The 8,127-nt window shown below is 36.8% G+C and overlaps 1 non-coding gene across 1 annotated transcript; it reads left to right on the top strand.

Moving 5' to 3' along the window:
• Window positions 1-5,551: 5,551 nt before the first annotated feature.
• LOC133820674 (small nucleolar RNA R71) lies at window positions 5,552-5,658 on the top strand. Its single transcript, XR_009887076.1, has one exon. It is a non-coding gene; the product is annotated as a small nucleolar RNA R71 (small nucleolar RNA).
• The last annotated feature ends 2,469 nt before the right edge of the window (window positions 5,659-8,127 follow it).

Here is an 8,127-nt window from a genome sequence, read left to right as displayed (position 1 = left end):
ACAAAACCAGTTTTTCGGGAATTCTAAGTTAAATAGACAATCTTTACATTTATTCTAAGAGCCATAAAATAAAACATGAAATTAATAAACACAACTTTTTTTTTGGACACAAGAGACAACATAATTGAAAATGATAGAACTATTGCTTTTGTGTTTTTCTTTTTCTTTTTTTTTTTCTTCTCTTTTGTTTTTTGTTTTAGTTTTTTTTAAAGAACATAATAAAAGGCTCTCTAATAAGATTTGTCTATATAAAATATTATCCCTAAAACATCATCCATTCATACCACAATACATTGTCCAAATAATTATAACCATATCAAAGAATCAATAAAAAAAATTTAAGTTGTTTTCTCAAGTCTCACCTCTCACAGAAAAAAATGAATTCTTAAACATGGAAAATTTCTAAGCAAATATGTGCTAACAACCATCTTACCACAACGTTTGGCATATGCATGAGGTAACTCTAGAGAAACCCTTAGTAATACAGATAACAAAAATTGACTCAAAAGTAACATTTTGCAAGAATAAATAAGTAGTTTTTAAAAAAATCGACCGTGAAAATATTAATATGACAAAAATCAACATGAACGTGCATGAATATGCTCACCACCCCCAACCAAAATCTGACAGTGTCCTCAATGTCTCAATATATAATAAATGTAAAAGAGCAGGGAAAGAAAACACCTGGATAGCGAGCGTTAAGTGATAGATCGAATATTGATTCTCTAAAACATGAAAAAATGAAAACACAAAATGATAACAAATAAAATAAAATGACAAAAGGGAAATAAACAGAAAAAAAACCTATGTACAAACAATTTGGAACACTACTCAGACTTGGTAAACCGGTTCCACGAGAGTGACTTCTTCAGGCTGGGTCACCCTCTCTATGTAGTGTTTCAGTCGTTGGCCATTTACTTTGAATTCTCTCCCATCAGTTGGGTCTGTGACCTCAACAACACCATTGGGAAAGACAGCTTTCACAACATATGGGCCAATCCACCTTGATCTCAACTTGCCAGGGTGGATATGCAGACGAGAGTCACAAAGATGCACTCGTTTGTTTGGCTCAAATTCTTTTCTCAGGATCTGCCTGTCATGGGCCGCTTTCATTTTAGCCTTGTAGATCCTAGAATTGTCATAAGTATCATTCTTTAACACTTCAATTTCTGACAACTGAAGCTTACGAGTCCTGCCGCCTTGAGATCAAAATTTAGGCTTTTAACTGCCCAATAAGCTTTGTGTTCCAACTCAATTGGAAGGCGGCAGGCTTGTCCATAGACTAGACTATAAGGAGACATACCAAGCTGAGTTTTGTAAGCAGTGTGGTATGCCCAGAGAGTATCGAGAAGTCGTGAGGACCGATCTTTGCGGTCAGGATTAACCGTCTTTTCTAAGATTTACTTAATTTCTCGGTTGGCTAACTCATCTTGGCCATTTGTCTGTGGGTTATAAGGCAATGCAACCTTATGAATTACACCATATTTTTGCATTAAGGTCTCAAAAGAATAGTTGCAAAAATGGGTGCCTTGATCACTTATGATAGCTCATGGTGTGCCAAACCTAGATAACACATTTTCCTTTAAGAATTTCACAACAGTTGTGTTATCATTATTTCTACAAGGCACAGCTTCCACCCATTTTGAGACATAGTCTATGGCGAGGAGAATGTAAAGGTAGGCAGAAGAAGGTGGAAATGGTCCCATAAAGTCTATCCCCCAATAATCGAATATTTCTATTACAAGAATTGGGTTTAATGGCATCATATGTCGCCGGGACAAAGCACCTAATTTCTGGCACCTTTCACATGATCGACAAAATTGTTAGTGTCTTTGAACAAAGTGGGCCAATAAAGACCACACTATAAGATTTTTGCAGCAATCTTTGTCATAGAAAAATGACCACCACAAGCTTCATTATGACAAAAGTTCATGACACTAAAAATTTCATCATCTGGAATGCAACATCTCATAATTTGGTCAGGGCAATACTTAGAAAGATATGGATCGTCCCAATAGAAGTTACGAACCTCGACCAAAAATTTACGTTTATCTTGTGCACTCCATGCAGTTGGAAGTTCGCTAGTCACTAAGTAATTAATAATATGAGCGTACCATGGCAACTTAGTGACTACGAAGAGATGTTCATCAGGGAAGTCATCTTGAATGGCTGGGCCATCGGCGAAATCAGAAAATTCAAGATGAGATAAGTGGTCCGCTACCACGTTTTCAACTCCTTTCTTGTCCTTTATGGTCAGATCAAATTGATGTAATAGAAGGATCCACCTAATTAAATGCACCTTAGAATCCTTTTTGGAAAGGATGTATTTTAAGGCGGAATGGTCTGTAAAGACTGTGATAGGTGAACCAATCGAGTAGGAACGAAACTTGTCAAGTGCGAATACTACAACAAGTAACTCTTTTTCAGTAGTAGAATAGTTCATCTGAGCACTTTTAAGAGTTCTACTTGCATAATAGACAACAAAGGGCTTCCCTTCCCTTCTTTGGCCTAAGACTGCCCCCATAGCATAATTGCTAGCATCACACATGACTTCGAACGGTAAGTTCCAATCTAGTGGTTGAATGATAGGGGCAGAAGTGAGTTTTGCAACGAGCGTTTGGAAAGATTCCTCAGGTGTCCAACTGAACACAACATCTTTTGCTAGGAGGTTTGACAAAGGGCGAGCAGTTGTTGAGAAATTTTGCATGAACCTCCTATAGAATCCTGCATGCCCAAGAAAAGATCGAATGTCTTTAACAGTCTTGGGGTGGGCAGTTTTGATATGAGTTCAATCTTTGATTGTCAACCTCAATTCCTCATTTCGACACAACATGCCCCAAGACTATGCCTGATGGCACCATGAAATGACACTTTTCCCAGTTGAGTATCAAGCCTTTCTCTTTGCAACGTTTAAGCACAGACTCTAAATTGAGAAGGCTTAATTCAAAGGAATCTCCAAAGACTGTCAAATCATCCATGAATACTTCCATACATTTCTCGATCATCTCACTAAATATGCTCATCATGCATCGCTGGAAAGTGGCTGGAACATTGCACAAGCCAAATGGCATACGGCGGAAGGAAAAAGTACCGAAAGGACAAGTAAATGTGGTCTTATCCTGATCTTCTAAGGCAATCTTGATTTGGGTAATACCCTAAATAACCATCGAGAAAACCATAGAAAGAATGACCCGCCACACGTTCCAATATTTGATCGATGAATGGAAGTGGAAAATGGTCTTTACGAGTGGTTGCATTTAATTTTCTATAATCAATGCACATGCACCACCCAATTGTGACCTTGGTACGCACAAGTTCTCCTTTTTCATTTTGTACCACTGTTACCCCTGATTTCTTGGGAACAACCTTAGTGGGGCTAACCCATTTACTGTTAGCAACATGGTAGATTATGCCAGAATCAAGAAGTTTCAAGACTTCAGTCTTAACTACTTCCTTCATCGTTGGGTTTAATCTTCTTTGAGGGTCATGACGTGGCATAGCCTCGTCTTCCAATTGAATGTTATGGGAGAAAATTAAAGGACTAATACCTTTGATGTCAGCTATCGTCCATCATAATGCATCTCTTTATTCTTGCAACACATTGATGAGTTGGCGCTCTTGTGTGGCATTGATCTTGGAGGATATTGTGACAGGAAAAGTGTCGTCAACTCCCAGGAAAACATGTTTAAGACCCTCGGGAAGTTGTGCCAACTTTGGTTGAGGAGTTTGTTCAATGGAGGGGTTTAGTGTTTCTCGATCTTGAGGGAGTTCCTCAAAGATTGGATTCCAAAACATGGTTCTTCTAGCCTGTGACTGTTTGACGATTTTAGGGTTGATTTTAGACTCATCGGGCTCAGAACTTTCTGAAATTTGGAAGAGGTGATTAAAATTATTAGACGTGTATTTCACTTTGACCTCTTCCGAATTAAGTGTATCAATCAAATTTGATTGGAAACACTCATCGTTATCAGGTGGTTGTTTGCCGATGTGGAAAACATTCACTTCTAGAGTCATGTTCCTGAAAGAGATTTTCATGAGACCATTCCTACAGTTAATGAGTGCATTTGTTGTTGCGAGGAAAGGTCTACCAAGAATGATGGGAATTTTGGACTCTATACTCACTTCAGATTGAGTGTCCAAGATGAGAAAATCAAGAGGGTAATAGAATTTTTCAAATTGAATCAGAATGTCTTCTACTATTCCCCGAGGTTTCTTAATTAATATATCGGCCATTTGTAGCACCATAGATGTGGGCTTAAGTTCTCCTAGACCTAATTGCAAGTATATTGAATATGGCATGAGATTTACACTTGCTCCTAAATCTAGAAGGGCTTGACCAAATTCCTGTTCCCCAATTTGGTAGGAAATGGTGGGACAGCCAGGATCTTTGTACTTAGGCGATGTCTTGCAGTCAATTACCGTGCTATCTTGTTCTGCCAAGAATACAGTTTTCTTGACATGGTGCTTTCTTTTAACGGTGCACAAATCCTTGATAACCTTGGCATAAGCCGGCACTTGTTTGATCACATGCAACAATGGCAAGTTAATCTCCACTTGTGTTAAAAGGTCTAGGATTTCACCATGATTTTCCAGCTTGAGGAAAGGGTGCCTTTACTGGAATGCTTATTGGCACATCATCATCTGGAGTGGGCATGACGTACTCGTTGTCTTAGTTAACGGTGAAACCGTACTTTGACCACTTCGAGTAGAGATGGCATTAACCTCTTTGAAATTTGTATCTGGAGAGGAGGAGGTTTATGCCATGTGTTGCCCTTTTTGATGGATTAGAGGTTGAGCGAGTAGTCTACCATGCTCTTGAATTGCCAAAGTAGTGTTTAGCTTTGTCATTTGGATTTTCATGTCTTTCATTTCCTCTACCATTTGTGTGAAACAAGATTTGAGCTCTTGAGTTGAGGCTATTTGTGTTTGCACAAGCATCTGCAAAGTATTCTCAAGAGAATTACTCGACGGCATGTTATTTTGAGAAGCAATGTATGCTTTTGGCGGTTGTTGCTGCTCAGGCCTCCATTGGCTCCCAAATGCTTGGTTTGAATCCTTCCAGCTGAAATTTGGATGGTTGCGCCAACCAGGATTGTAAGTGTTTGAGAAAGGGTTATAAGGCTTCTTGTAATCTCCTAAAGCATTGCATTGTTCCTCATTTCCTCCTCTTAACTCACCAAGAGTTGGGCACTCTTGCAGTTGATGTTTCGTCCCTCCACAGATGAAACATGGATCTCGTGTCTCTACCTTTGCAGCCATGTCGATTCCTCTACCTTCTTGAGATTTGAAAGCCTCAAATTGTTGTCTCAATGATTCAATTTGGATTTTGACGTTGTCATCTTCCCTTAATTTGTAGATTCTAGTTGATCGTGGCTTGTCCATAGGACTCGGTCCATTCCATGTGTAGGACTTTTCAGCGAGATCGTCGAGGTACTTGAAAGCTTCATCGGGATATTTTTGAAGGAATTCGCCATTGCACATCATTTGTACGAATTGTCTTTGTCCGGTTGTGAGATCGTCATTGAAATAGCTTATCAAATGCCAACTTTCGTACACATGATGTGGGCATTGATTTATCAAATCTCTAAACCTCTCCCAGACCTGATGGAAAGTTTCATGGTCCTTCTAGATGAAGGTAGAGATTTGCCTCTTAAGGCTGCTAGTCTTATGGGGCGGAAAATATTTGGCAAAGAATGCTTTTGTCATTTCGTCCCATGTTCCGATAGATCTAGGCCTTAAGGAATACAACCAGCTTTTTGCTTTGTCTTTGAGGGAGAAAGGAAAAAATTTCAATCTCACAATGTTGGTCACATCACCTCGGTTGTTGAATGTAGCCACCACCTCTTCGAATTCCCGTATATGCACATACGGACTCTCATTTTCCAACTCATGGAAGGTTGGTAAGAGGTTAATCATATCGGGTTTGAAATCAAAATTTGGCATATTGTTGGGATACAGTATGCATGAAGGTGTGGCTATACGCGTAGGATGTAAATAATCCTGTAGCGTTCTTGGTTGGACTTCATCTTGATGAGCCATCGTGGGTGGTTTAGGAAGTCTCGGTGAATTTGGAGAATTTGAACGAATGGAAGAAAACGACGAACTAGGAGAATTTTCTAAAGCTTCTACTTATTGTCTCACGAATCTCCCTAGTGCATCTCTATTTCGTGGCATAAATATATATATATATATTTATATTTTAAGTATAATAAGCGCAAGTGTGTAATAGTGTAATAAGTATACACAAAAAATGTTCCCATGCCAATTGGAAAGGCTGCCAAGGTACCACTTTAGGCCCAAGAGATTTTCTAGAACTCCCCGAGGTTCTTAGAAAAGGTTGGAGGGTAACGCTAACACATACCTTATTTAAGAACCAATTTTTCTAAAACAGAATAAGTTTGGTTTTTACTAATTTCTAAAAGTACACAAATGTTCTCAATACTTTGTTTTTTTATGATTTAAAATTTTATGCTATTTTCGGAAAGAAAAAAAAAACATAAATCTAGAAAATAAATTCTACACCTAAAAGTAAAATAAATAAAATAACAAAATAACAAAAAATAAATAAATAAAATAAGTGAATAAATAAAAAAATAATAAGGAAAAAATAAAATATAAGAGAAACAAACAAAAAATTATACTACTTTTTCTTTTTAAATAGAGAAAAAAAATCAATTTACTATGCAAACATTTAATTGTAGAATTACCTCCCCGGCAACGGCGCCAAAAATTGATATCGCCCAATAACTCCTAAGTGGTCGCAGTAGTAATCGGGCTATGTCGTATCCACAAAGAGGTAAAATACAAGTAAAAAGAAAGATTAGTAAATTAGAAATAATAAACTTTGAAATAATGTAACTTTGAAAAATAATCTATTTTTTTAAACATTAAATAAAAAAAATTGAGGAATTAGAATCAAAAAGAAAATATGGAAGACATAAGTTTCATTCATGCAAACATATATATATATATATATATTAATAAAATTGATTCATTTTACTCAACTATAATTCTACACCATTAATTATAGTTGGAAAATATATATAATAAAGCTTACCTTAAAATATGTTCTTAATTAAATTATACTAACTTCTAATTTTAAAAACCTATCATATTATATACCTTAGAGCGACAAAATACCAATGGCAGAATGTAGTAAAAAGCATATAATATAACAAATATCCTAAATTACATAAGAAGATCATGACTAGACTTATGTGAAAGACACTAATAAATTTAGAATAAAAATTAGAAGAAAATAAATTTAATTGTAACAAAGATATAGAAATAAAGAATAAAATAAAGAATCAATATATTCAAAATATAATGTGAAACATGAACTCCACTCTAGCCTTTCCACAAGAGAATTTAGCCTAAAATAAGCATTGTTTTCACTCAAAGAGATGTAAAAGAAATGAAAGAAAAATAGGAAAAAGAATATTTTTTCTCTCTAATTAGACTCTCCACCTTAATTCCACAATCTGATACCTTTTTTTTCTCCATTTGGCTCTCTATTTATAGGACCCAAAATGTGTAAAATCGTGTACTAAAGAGTGGGAAAAATAGCTGCAAAATTGGTGCAAAGTGGGACAAGTGGGAGACAAGTGCAGCAATAAAGGAGACACGCTGGCCACGTGTCACACACTGATTGGCCCAGCAGAGGAGTGCGTCAGGTGCGTGGGAGATAGCAGTCAGGCAAGTGGGACAGGTGGCGTCTCCTGGTTGCTCGGATTGGCAGCGTGGTAGACGGCGTGGCAGGCGTAGCAAGCGTGGTAGGTGACTTCGGCTGGGCTGGGCTCGGCTTAGCTCGGCTGGTTGGTGAAGACTTTGGGCCTAGGCCGTTTTGGGCCTAATTTTGTCAAAAATGTCATTTTCTTCATAATTTCTTCAATTTTAATTCTTTCTTTCTTCTTTCTTTTTCTTTGTGTCAAAATACATTTTATTTCCTGAAAATTAACAACAAATTAAATTAAAATTAATATTTCAAATATAAAATATATGACAATAAATCCATGAAAATTATTAATTAAAACTTGATTAATTTTAAACTTAAAGACTAATAAAATGATACTTTTGAACACTAATCAATCAACTGGGCCCACCATGCTATTTCATTGTGCACTCTAA

Source organism: Humulus lupulus, chromosome 2 (genome assembly GCF_963169125.1).
Source record: "Humulus lupulus chromosome 2, drHumLupu1.1, whole genome shotgun sequence".
NCBI lineage: Eukaryota > Viridiplantae > Streptophyta > Magnoliopsida > Rosales > Cannabaceae > Humulus > Humulus lupulus.
The sequence above is the reverse complement of the archived record's forward strand: the minus strand, read 5'-3'. Positions and strand labels throughout refer to the sequence as shown.